The 11,585-nt window shown below is 38.1% G+C and overlaps 1 non-coding gene across 1 annotated transcript; it reads right to left on the reverse strand.

Annotated features, from left to right (window-relative positions):
* Window positions 1–10,980: 10,980 nt before the first annotated feature.
* Trnal-uaa (transfer RNA leucine (anticodon UAA)) lies at window positions 10,981–11,059 on the reverse strand. The gene has a single exon. It is a non-coding gene; the product is annotated as a tRNA-Leu (tRNA).
* Window positions 11,060–11,585: the final 526 nt, after the last annotated feature.

Raw genomic sequence — 11,585 nt, forward strand, 5'->3', positions numbered from 1 at the left:
ATCACACACATCCATGCCCGAGGCTGGATTCGAACCTGTGACAGTAGTGACCATGCGATTCCAGACTGTAGCACCTAGAGCCACTCGGTCACGCAGGCTGGCGGAAAAATTCATTGTGCATGATATTCCTACAGTCAAGAAAGTAAATACGAGTTATTTTCAACTTTGATTTGCTCATTCGAGCCTGTTTTGGTGGAGGAGATGTCTGAGTATGCCATTCCTCACTATGCCCCTTCGTCTCAGGATCATACTCAAAAATCCTGGATTCGTCACCGATGATCACACTACTCAAGCATTCGCAGTTAATGGCAGTCTTCCCAAGAAGACCAACACATGTGTTTCTTTGATTGTTGTTCTGCTCATTTGTGGGGTTTCTCAGCAAGATTTTGACTCAAACCTTCCACATGTGCAAATCTTCAGTCAGATCTTTGATTTAAGGTGAGAGTGGTCAAGTTTGATACGTCACCCATTATCGTTATTGTTAAATGTCCATCTGGTCTTGAAAGTCCATGCACACGTTCGATGTTCTCGTCGGTTTTTGATTTTTAATGCCTCCCTGAGCAAGATTCATCTTCACCATGATAACAGCCTTCCAAAAATGATTTGTGCCAGCGAAAAATTTGTGCTCTTGACAAGGAATGTCTCCCATAGGTCTGTTTCAACTTTTCAAAGGTCACACTCATTGATTACCCACGTTTAACAATAAACCTGACTGAATAATGTCGTTCTAAATTCCGCTGATCCATTACTGTAAACACACAACAAAAACTCAACTTTACTGATGGGTTCTCTCAAATATCATGTGATTGATATAAAGAGCTGAAAACTCAGACTGTCAAAAAGGGACGATCACGCCAGTGTATATCGCACTGCCAGATCTTTCGCAGTGCTGTCTGCGACATTATTTTTCTCACACCACACACATATGGAATCTGGTAGAATAATTCATTAAAAACAAAAATATATTTTTCAAAGTGTCAGCGTGCAAACCTTTCAAAAAAACATCATCGGTTTGGGCTTTTGGAGCGTAGGCCCACTTCTGTACCCTTGATGACTGCACGACACAATACTTTACGCTTTGGCTAGACCAATCAACACCTCGTTGGACTGTTGATCACTGGAAAAATTATGCCTGGTCGTCAGCAGAGGACTGTTCAAGCTGGTGGAAGCTCTGTAACGATGTAGGATGTGTGCATTTGCAGTGATATGGACATCCTGATACGACTAGATACGACTCTGATAGATGACATGTGTATAAACATCGTGTCTGATCACCTCAATCCATTCATACCCATTGTTCATTGCGGTGGACTTGGGAAATTCCAGCAGGACAGTGTGATACCCCACGGGCCCAGATTTGCTACATAGTGCCTCCAGGAGCTTTCTTCTGAGTTTAAACACTTCATTTGACCACCAAACTCCCCAGGCATAAAGATTACTGAACATATCTGGGATGCTTTGCAGCGAGTTGTTCAGAAGAGATCTCCACCCTCTCATACTCTTACGGATTTATGGACAGCGCTGCATAATTCATAATGTCAGTTACCTGCGGCACTACTTCAGACATTAGTCAGATCCATACCACGTCGTGTTCCGCCACTTCTATGTGCTCGTGGGGCCCTAGGCGATATTCGACAGGTGTACTAGTTTCTTTGTCTTTTCAGCGCATAATACACGTCTAATCCATTCACTTCAGAATATTTATGAATGGAATCACATTATACATCACCTTAGTTGATCAATAAACATATAATACCAACATGTATATCACCTTCTAAACAATAATTAGTGCTATATGCGGAGTGAATGAAGTGATAATCATCACACTATTTACATACCTGTCATGAGGTTTTACAAATATCACTTTTACTTCTAAGCACGTCCCACAATCAGACCACCTTTATGGTCTTCATTTCCAGTTTTACTTCATTTATTTCAATTTTTATAACTGACCATTTCTTATTGATACACAAAACTTCTTCGAAAATTCTGTGCTAGATTTGAGGCTCATAGTAAAATCACTTCATCGACACTAAGTAGAAAAAGAGAGCTAGCAGTACAGCAAAACTTAATCGAAACCATGGCAACAGCCAGGGAAATCATATTCATCATGCAACAACACACACACAAAAGAACTTTGTGTACCTGGATGCACTGAAAACATTGAAGAATTATGTCGCAGTACACTAAATAAATAGCCTTTCATTAATTCGCCTACCACTTCAGCACAGATACTCCAACTCCATATTTGTTGTGAAGTCCAAAGACCTCATTGGCAAATGATGTAACAGGACTGCGTGATCACCATACTCAGTCACAACAGGCAACTCTTCCCTCTTGCTTTAAGATACCATCATTATACTTAAGACTCACTACACCACAGCCCAGGGCCTCACTTTCGGTATGTCAACAAAATATCAGCCCCTAAAATCGTATCACTAGCCAAATTCCACACAGTTACTAAATTCCGATGTAGCTATTACATTGACAATGAAAATCAGTACCTACTTGTCTCTTTTCTGGTAGTCATCCCTTTCACTTGAGTCCACTGTAAAGAAGGAGTAGTTCATAAAGCTACACCTTCAGATCTGTGAAATGCTGACTCACTCAACCTAGACGACTGGCTTCCAGCACCTGGAACACAATGTAAAATATATTTGAAACGCTGGACTCTTCAGAGAACTGAGATTTTCTTGACTATCACTTAGCAATAGGTAACTCAAGCATAGAAAAGTAAATATATTCAATTACTCATAGGCATTTTTCATTCTGTTTTCAGCAGTCTAATCAGCTGCACACATCACTTGTCAATTATGTGGCTATGGGGCTATATGCCATCCACTAGAATATTTTTCTGTGGACAAGCTGAGCGTATCTCTACAAAATAGAAACTTTAGTTTCTATCTTGTCAATGTCAGTGACTACAATTCCTTTTCCACCTTCATTTGACGAAACAGTCTTCTAATCCAATCACTCCTGAAATTGTTGCTTTCATTGCAATCATATAATTCCTCTGATGCCTCCACTTTCTGTTCCCATATCTATCACAATATGTATCACATTGCCGGTGACCATTGTTCCAATTCCTCTGTGGCCTCAGACAAGGATAACAAAACTTACTGATGCATCTACAACATCCGTTCTCTTCAGCATTGTCATATTCCAATTCTTGGAGCTACAAGTCAATTATAATTCAATTCAGTAGGACTGTAAGTATTGCTAAAAAAATTATTTTTCAACAGCATGCACTCAAAGAATAAAGCAGGATTTATAAAATCACCATTAATAAAATTTTTCATAAACAAGTATCCCAAAGATTCTGTCTTGCGCTGCCTCAGACCAATTTTCTAACAGGAATATCTCATAAACTCGTCATTTGCCTCACAGTTTCTAGTCAATCTCAGTATTCACACACTAATGTCATCTACCAAACGGCTACATATAAACTCAGTTCTGTATTCGGCTGGCCATGTGGATGTAAATACAAAATCAAACTGCTGTAGGCAAGCATGAGGATCAGTACCATTTCATATAATTATAAAAACTTGAAATTTTTGAACAGGCAAGAAATGGTTACATTGAAAACCATGCCTCATTTCACAGTTTCCAGCATCATGATAAAAATGACCATGGTTGTGAAGAAGTCTCCTCCTTTCATACAGGGTCTCATTCATCTTCATGAACAGAATATAAATCACTACTATCTGGCACATGACCTCTGCAGTAGTAATGACCCCAAACTTTTTTTCAGTTTTAGAAACTCTCATTCAAGTACTGATATAATTCTATATTCTCCTGTTCCTCTCCATTTGATCTCCTCTGAAACTCCAAACGTCTGGAAAGTAGCTTGGAAACTATATTGATTCCAAACTGAACAGGCAACCTCACATTAATCATGCCTTAGAAAGATATCAAGGCTATCCTACCTTGTACGGAAATTATGTGATCCAGTTAGAAATAAATACCTTAGCAAAGCTTAATTTGGCCTTTTCAGCTTCACACACATAGGGGCAGTTGTTATGTGGTCACTCATTTCATGTCAGTGACATAGTACTAATTCAGGAATAGGTGCTACAAGTAATTATAAAGTTAGTTCAAGGGAACAATGCAGTCCTTTGTTCACTAAGACAAAAATAATGACGATCATAAAACTTTATCTCTTTTCGTCATTGATATTCGACGAAAACAAAATAGCAGAGTTTGACACCAGAGAGAACATACTCTATCATGATACCAGAAACAAAAAGGGTATTGACATTCCTCGATTAGACTCACAAAAACAGGTAACTTTCGCAAAGTAAACTGTTTGAACCTTTTGAAGATCTGACATACACTCCAATTAATACATCTTTCAACAATTTTAGAAGTAAGTTGTATAACTGGTTAGTAAACAATCCATTCTACAATTCAAGAGAGTTCTTCGAGAGTAATAGTGTCGAAATTGTGATTAAGGATTATGATTACAATTCTGTACAACTGGTTAATATAGGATAAATCATTTGTATGTGCAAAGTGAACAGTAATTTTGTAGTGATTACTACTGGATCCTGCCATGAATATAAAAAACATTTCACTAAATGTTATCTAACACTACTAAACACAAAGAATGTGAATAAAATCCTAACTTTTTCGGAATCATTTACACAAGAATATACAGTATCACTTGAACTCTGATCAACATTAAGAGCTAATTGTGCAACAACAATAGTTTAAGGAGCCACATTTTTATTTCTCTTCTGTGCCTGATTCTAATTCTTGCACATTGATTCTGCAATATTATTTCATTCTTTAAAATTTGTTTTTAAACCTTCTAATAATGTAGCATGAAGGGAAATAAATTTTTGAATCTAATTACTTATTGACTGGTTAGAGTAATCAAACATTCTGTCAATCCAGTCTTTCACTCACGCTGATTCTTTGGACCTGTATATTGTCCTATAACAGCTTCTTCTGTTCACTTGCAGATCACTGCAGGATTAGTGGACTCTCTTCTACAGAAACAACTCCATTATTTTTTTCACAGCAGGGAGGCTCTCTGCAGCTCTTACCTTAACCGAGTGGTAAGTGCACTAAATATCCTCAAAATGTCTTCCACAGTGAATTCAAACATCTGCACTAAACTGCGAATTCGCCTTTGTAGTAGAATAGCACTATATCGTTGTTGACTGGGAACAGCCAGCAAGTTATCACTAAACCAATTGGCAGTAGGCTGTAATTTCACTCTAAGTTCCTTTCCACTAGTTCTGGGGTGAACATTTAATGAAACCCCTTAACCATAGACTCCAACTTGCACCATAATTCTTCGAACATTAGCATATTCTTTATTTTATAATTGTGTTTTGAAACTGAATTAATTCTCTATTGCTCATCACCAGGAGCTATAGAATCATTTTCCAGAATACCAGAAGTAGTACTAGATTCAGAAATTGTATCAAATTAAAAATATCATTGTAAACATAAAATCCTTGTTGGAATGATGTACTAAAAGTTACATGATCGCTCCATAAACATTAATTATTCATTGGAAAACCTGCGTTGATGATCACAGAAGCCCAAGCAGCCCTAGCTGACCGCTTCTGTGCACACTCCAGATATACAATTTTTTGAAGCCCAATACATACTAATGGTAATTAAACAAATAATTTAAATAAAAATTGTTCTATATCCCATCATAACCGACATGCCCTGACAACACAAAAACATTCGAGACTCACACTTCTTCACAGTGTCACCCTGTTCAAACACAGGTGAGTGTAGAGTTGGTAGTTTGAAGAAAATTTTAAATTTCAAACACTAATTTATTAAGCAAACTCATGTTACTTTTCCCACCATAAAGACACCATTTGTTGTAGAGTACCATACGTACTCCAGATATGACTCCCTCTGATTGGATCTGATGTATTGGCTCCTATGAAGCAGGTAGAAAAACCACAACTCAAATCAATGTAGCAAATCCAGTTCCAATCAATAAGCAAAAACATCATGAAACGTAAATCCCAGACAATTGTGTACACGAATTAACAATAAAAATGGGACTTAACTGCTGTGGTCATCAGTCCCCTAGAACTTAGAACTAGTTAAACCTAACTAACCTAAGGACATCACTGACATCCATGCCCGAGGTAGGATTCAAACCTGCGACCGTAGCGGTCACGCGGTTCCAGACTGTAGCGCCTAGAACCGCACGGCCACTCCGGCAACTGCTAAGCTCATCAGTCCCTAAGTTTAACCACTACTAAAACAGTTTCCACAACGAATCTTTCTCTCGAAACCCTACAGAAAATCCACTGAGATTCTAGTCGTATGCGAAGTATGTTAGCGGCAAGAAACAATCAATGCCTTCCTTGCGTGATAGCAATGGAGATACTATCGAAGACAGTGCTGCCAAAGGAGAGTTACTAAACACAGTCTTCCGAAACGCCTTCACAAAAGTAGACGAAATAAATGTTCCAGAATTCGAATCAAGAACAGCTGCCAACATAAGCAACGTCGACATAAATATCCTCGGAATAGTGAAGCAACTTAAATCACTTAATAAAAGCAAGTCTTCTGGTCCAGACTGTATACCAGTTAGGTTCCTTTCAGAGTATACTGATGCATTAGTGCCATACTTAACAATCTCATACAACCGGTCGCTCGACGAAAGATCCGTAAACAAAGACTGGAAAGTTGCACAGGTCACACCAAAATTCGAGAAAGACAATAGGATTAATCCACCAAATTACAGGAACATATCGGTAACGTCGATATGTAGCAGGATCTTAGAACATATATTGTGTTCGAACATTATGAATTATCTCGAAGAAAACTGCCTATTAACACACAGTCAACATGGGCTTAGAAAACATCGTTCCTTTGAAACGCAGCAAACTCTTTATTCACATGAAGTGATGAGTGCTATTGACAAGGGATTTCAGATCGATTCCGTAATTCGGGTTTCCGGAAGGCTTTTGACGCTGTACCATACAAGCGGCTCGTATTGATATTACGCGAGTAGATAGTATATGGGGCTTCTGGAACACTTTGAGGACGTATACGTACCGTCCTTAGCAAAGTAGTTTGAAGACGTCACTACTGCTCGCTGCTTGCTCTGGCAGCTCTCCAGTGCAGATGTTACGCACGTGCGCGCGCACACACACACACACACACACACACACACACACACACACACACACACACACATACACACAGTTTACAATTACAGTTTTCTCTGTAATCAAATATACTTAGATTTGTTTCTTTGTGAAGGATATGAGAAATAAAAGAGGAAACCACAAAAAAAAAGTTTGAAGTGAAAATGTTTATTTATTCAGTTGATATGAATATACAAAGTTTTAAGCACTGCTAGATTAGTTTTTTTTATTCTTTTATGTTAAGCAATAATTGAAGCTTCTCGGAGTTCTTCCTCTATTGAAATAATTTCATTGTCGTGTGAGTTGTTGCCAGCTGTTTTTGATGCAAGGAGAAAAACTAGACGTTCAACAAGTTCGTTTGGGTTATTCCAGTGAATGTAGTGAACATGTGATTTGTTTGAATAGTCTTTCCAGTCAATTTTTACTTCTTGTTCTTCATCTTCTCTGTTTACTCCACGTACAGAGGTAATTCCCTTTCCTGCACGTATTTTACTTTTTATTTTCGCTGCTTTACCAATTTTGAATTCCTCAACAATGTCATCATCACTATCGTCATCCTCGCTTCTATTATTATCCTCTTCACGGTCTTTTTCTGCAGATGTTAGGGAAACCGTTGCAGTTGCTGCCGCTGCTGCTGCAGTACGACGTTTTGGACCCTCAAGTATTCCAATTAATGGCTTTATGATGCGTGTATACTTATATCCTTTGTTTGCATTTACAGGCCTGGAGGGCGAGGTATTGTTGTCTGAAGGCATTGGTTGCCTTCAGAATTTTTGCATAATTTTGAAGATCACGGCTCGTGTAATTCTTAGGCTTGATTTTGAACAATAAACTGTATAGCCCCCTAGTTCCAGGATATCTTACGTTGTGTATTATTAAGTCATTTTCATCAACTTCCACTGGTGAGTTTCCAATCATCCATTCACTTGATAATGGATCAAATCTTACGCCGTACACGGTGTCGCGCGTTTTGTCTATAGGTTTATTATAGTACGAAGCCGCCAGTTGACCAGCTGCATTTTCTGCTAAACGCAACTCTTGTATTTTTCTGCTACTTTTCGTTTTTTTCTTTTTCTCCACATCATCATCATCGTCATCATATTTTTCATTAATGTCACAGCCGTTGATTTTGTCTTGACATCTAGCTGCAGAATTGCTATTGTTTTCTCTCGCCGGAAATCGGTGAATCAGTTCCTTTAGTGGTTGTGAAATGGGCTTAAATGTCTTTTCCAGCACAGATTTTGTTTCAGTTTCTCTTTTATGTAGAGATAGCATCTTTCTTCGGATATTCTGTCTAGCTTTAGCGATCTGTTTTTTAATATTAATGTTTCGTTTAATCGAATCGTGCAGCATGTTTATAGCTCAAAACTGCCCACTCGCTATCTGAACTAAATTTACGAAGACATCTCAATTTATAACAGTAATTTCTTCACTTAGAGGTTTCAAAGTATGTGTTTATCACACGCTGCCTATGCGCATCGTCGAGGATTGGTGAGATAATTTTACACATTTGTTCTATACGTTGCTTGAATCGAAGACTGTCAATGGCGGCACGTTGCCAGCAAAGTCATAGCGAGCCCCTCTGTATACCGAAAAATCCCAATCATTTAAAATGTGCACTGAGGTACATACTTCATTTGGAAAGTGCACTTCCTTTTTTCTCACCTCCTCCATTTCCTATATAGGTCTTTAATGCTGGCGTGAAAGATGTGTACTCATTGACGTCTGTTAGGAAATTGAGGAACATGATGATAATTGCTAGTGCTTTGTAGTACGCAACTGCTCAGATAAATTACACTTTAATTTACAACCCGATATTCAAATTCAGCATGAAGTGGACGATTTCCAAGTGTTAAATGCGAGGCTTTATGAAACTTGAATCTGTCTCCTTTACGTACGTAAATCTCCGTATTCATCAAAAGTTGGTAACTGTTTTCATTCACTTCCAAGCTAATTGTTTCAATATCAGGCATAATAGAGCGTAAAATAACTTTACCAGTGCAAGGTAATACATACTCATACTGACCATTGTGTAAAAGGTAAGCTGATTCATTGGGATCTCCTGAAGGGATGCTGTCAATTCTAAAAATGATGGAACACATTCGATTTTTTTCAACGTAACCTTTTGTTGCAACATCCGAGTCTAAAATTGGCTCGCGCACATTCGTGATGCGTTTATTTTGCACGTCTAAAACTCGTTCTGTTACACTGATTAAGTCTAAAAAGTTTTCAACTCCTGCATTCATAGATGTACGTAAAGAGTTTTTTAGCTCTCTGAAGTCGTTAAGCTGATTTTGCAGCTTTTGGAACAACAGATCGACATACGATTTACTTACTACATCACTTGCCCTCGGCTTTGTCTTCTCAGCAGAATCAACTCTGTCTTTCACACGTTTCACAGAATTTTCGATTCTTCTACGGATGTCGTCTACGTATTTTTTCGTTGCTGCATCATCATCAGTTCGCGGATCAGCTAAGTTAGTGATGGTTTTGCGGTGCTTGACCGTAAGTGAGCTCTCACTTACATCGAATGCGTTCAGTTTTTCCACCGCATTATCCACATAAACTTTCGTGCATGCATCATGATATTCAGCAGGATCATGTAATCCACTTAAACGCTTATTATTAAAATAAATTGCTGCACTTGTAGTGTATATGGAGGAAAAGAAAGCTGTTATCTGCGGCAAAAATTTCGTTATTAAAGAGCTCGAGGAGGCAGCATCAGTATTAGAGTTTGTTGCATCATTTACTCTTTTTCGCGGTGTCGAGTCTCCGGCAGAAGAAGAAGAAGAAGAAGAAGAGGATCAAGAGGTGATACTCACTTGTTTCTCAAATAGCTGATTTACTTTATCGATAAGATTTGTAATAATGTTCGAGTATGACTGGAATTTCGAATCCACATATTTTTTATTAGCAACATCGTTATTGTATTGAGGATCTAGTACGAGCAATAGAGTATTGCTACTGCTGTTATTCGAAGATGTTACCTGTGCAGAAGCCATGATGGTAATAATCTGTAATGGGGCAAGCTGTTGCTTTAAATACAGATGTAATTATCAAAGTTTATACGATAACGACCATTATTTAATTCATCATCTTTGCTAATAACAAGAAAATCGTAGGCATTCCCATTCCATGCTCGTTTACACATTTCGAGAAATTCATTGAATGTCATGTCAGGATTAACATGATCACTGAAGACATGTTTTAAATTACGCTCATCTTGTTTAAAGAGAACAATAACATTAGCATTGTCTCTGATTAACTGTTTAGGAATTTTGCTATATGTCTGACACAAATAGAAACTGTCTACACCATAATGCCGACCCATCGAAAAGTAAGCTTTCATGTGATCTTGTTTGTCGCAGGCAATGTCGTCGAAAATAAAAACTGAAAGTGGTCGGGCTTGATCTGGTGGTATTACATCTTCTTTACTGGAAAATGTAAAGTAGCCAATACCATGCAGGTTTTTAAAAATTTGTTCCAAATATTTATATTTGTATTGTTGCAGCGATTTGGAAAATATGTAGAAATTCTTAAATTTGAGACCATTTTCATGAATTAGAAGATTAACAATCACATTTGTTTTTCCACAATTAGAAGGACCTGCAATAATACACCTAATCGTATCAGGAAATAGATCACCATGCCTACGATCTTGCCTTTGCAGTTCATTTCTGTGTTCAGCAATAGGTCTAATAGGAAGTTGAAGTGCATGTTTCCTGAATTGCATCTTTAAGTACACTAAGGACTCTACGTATCTTACAATTACTATTATAATAGAGCACTCTAGGTGGCAAACTTATCACTCGGGCGATGATCATGATTATAAAAAAAAAAAAAAAATTTTCAGATGTGTGATTCGAACCCACGCTCCCTCCTACAAGATCTTAAATCTAGCGCCTTAACCACTCGGCCAATCTGAAAATCTGGAGAAAAAACAATTCCTATCTTACAAATACTGGTATAATAGAGCATTCTGGGCGTCAAACAGACCAGTCGTTAGTTAACACTCAAGCTATGAAGAAGCATCGCGACAACAACAACAAGCAAAATAAGTTGAGGAAGGGGAAGAATAAGAGAGGGACAAAAAAACGTGGTGGTGCCCTGCTTAACCGCGTGATTAATAAACTACCTGTTGAACTTCACATACCTGGCTACTCCTACTGTGGTCCTGGCACAAAGTTAGAGGATAGACTCAAAAGAGGCGAAGTCGGTATCAATCCACTAGATGAGTCGTGTAAAGAACATGACATAGCTTACGCAACTCATCCAGACAGTTTGCCTGACAGACATCAAGCAGACAGAATTCTGGCTAGAAAAGCGTGGAGTAGAGTAAAAGCAAAAGACGCTGATTTGAAGGAAAAGTTAGCTGCCCTGGCAGTAACTGGAGCAATGAAAGCTAAAGTTAAAATGGGTATGGGTTTGAATAAGAAGAAGAAGAAGAAGAAG

The sequence above is a fragment of the Schistocerca serialis genome, chromosome 8 (assembly GCF_023864345.2).
Source record: "Schistocerca serialis cubense isolate TAMUIC-IGC-003099 chromosome 8, iqSchSeri2.2, whole genome shotgun sequence".
NCBI lineage: Eukaryota > Metazoa > Arthropoda > Insecta > Orthoptera > Acrididae > Schistocerca > Schistocerca serialis.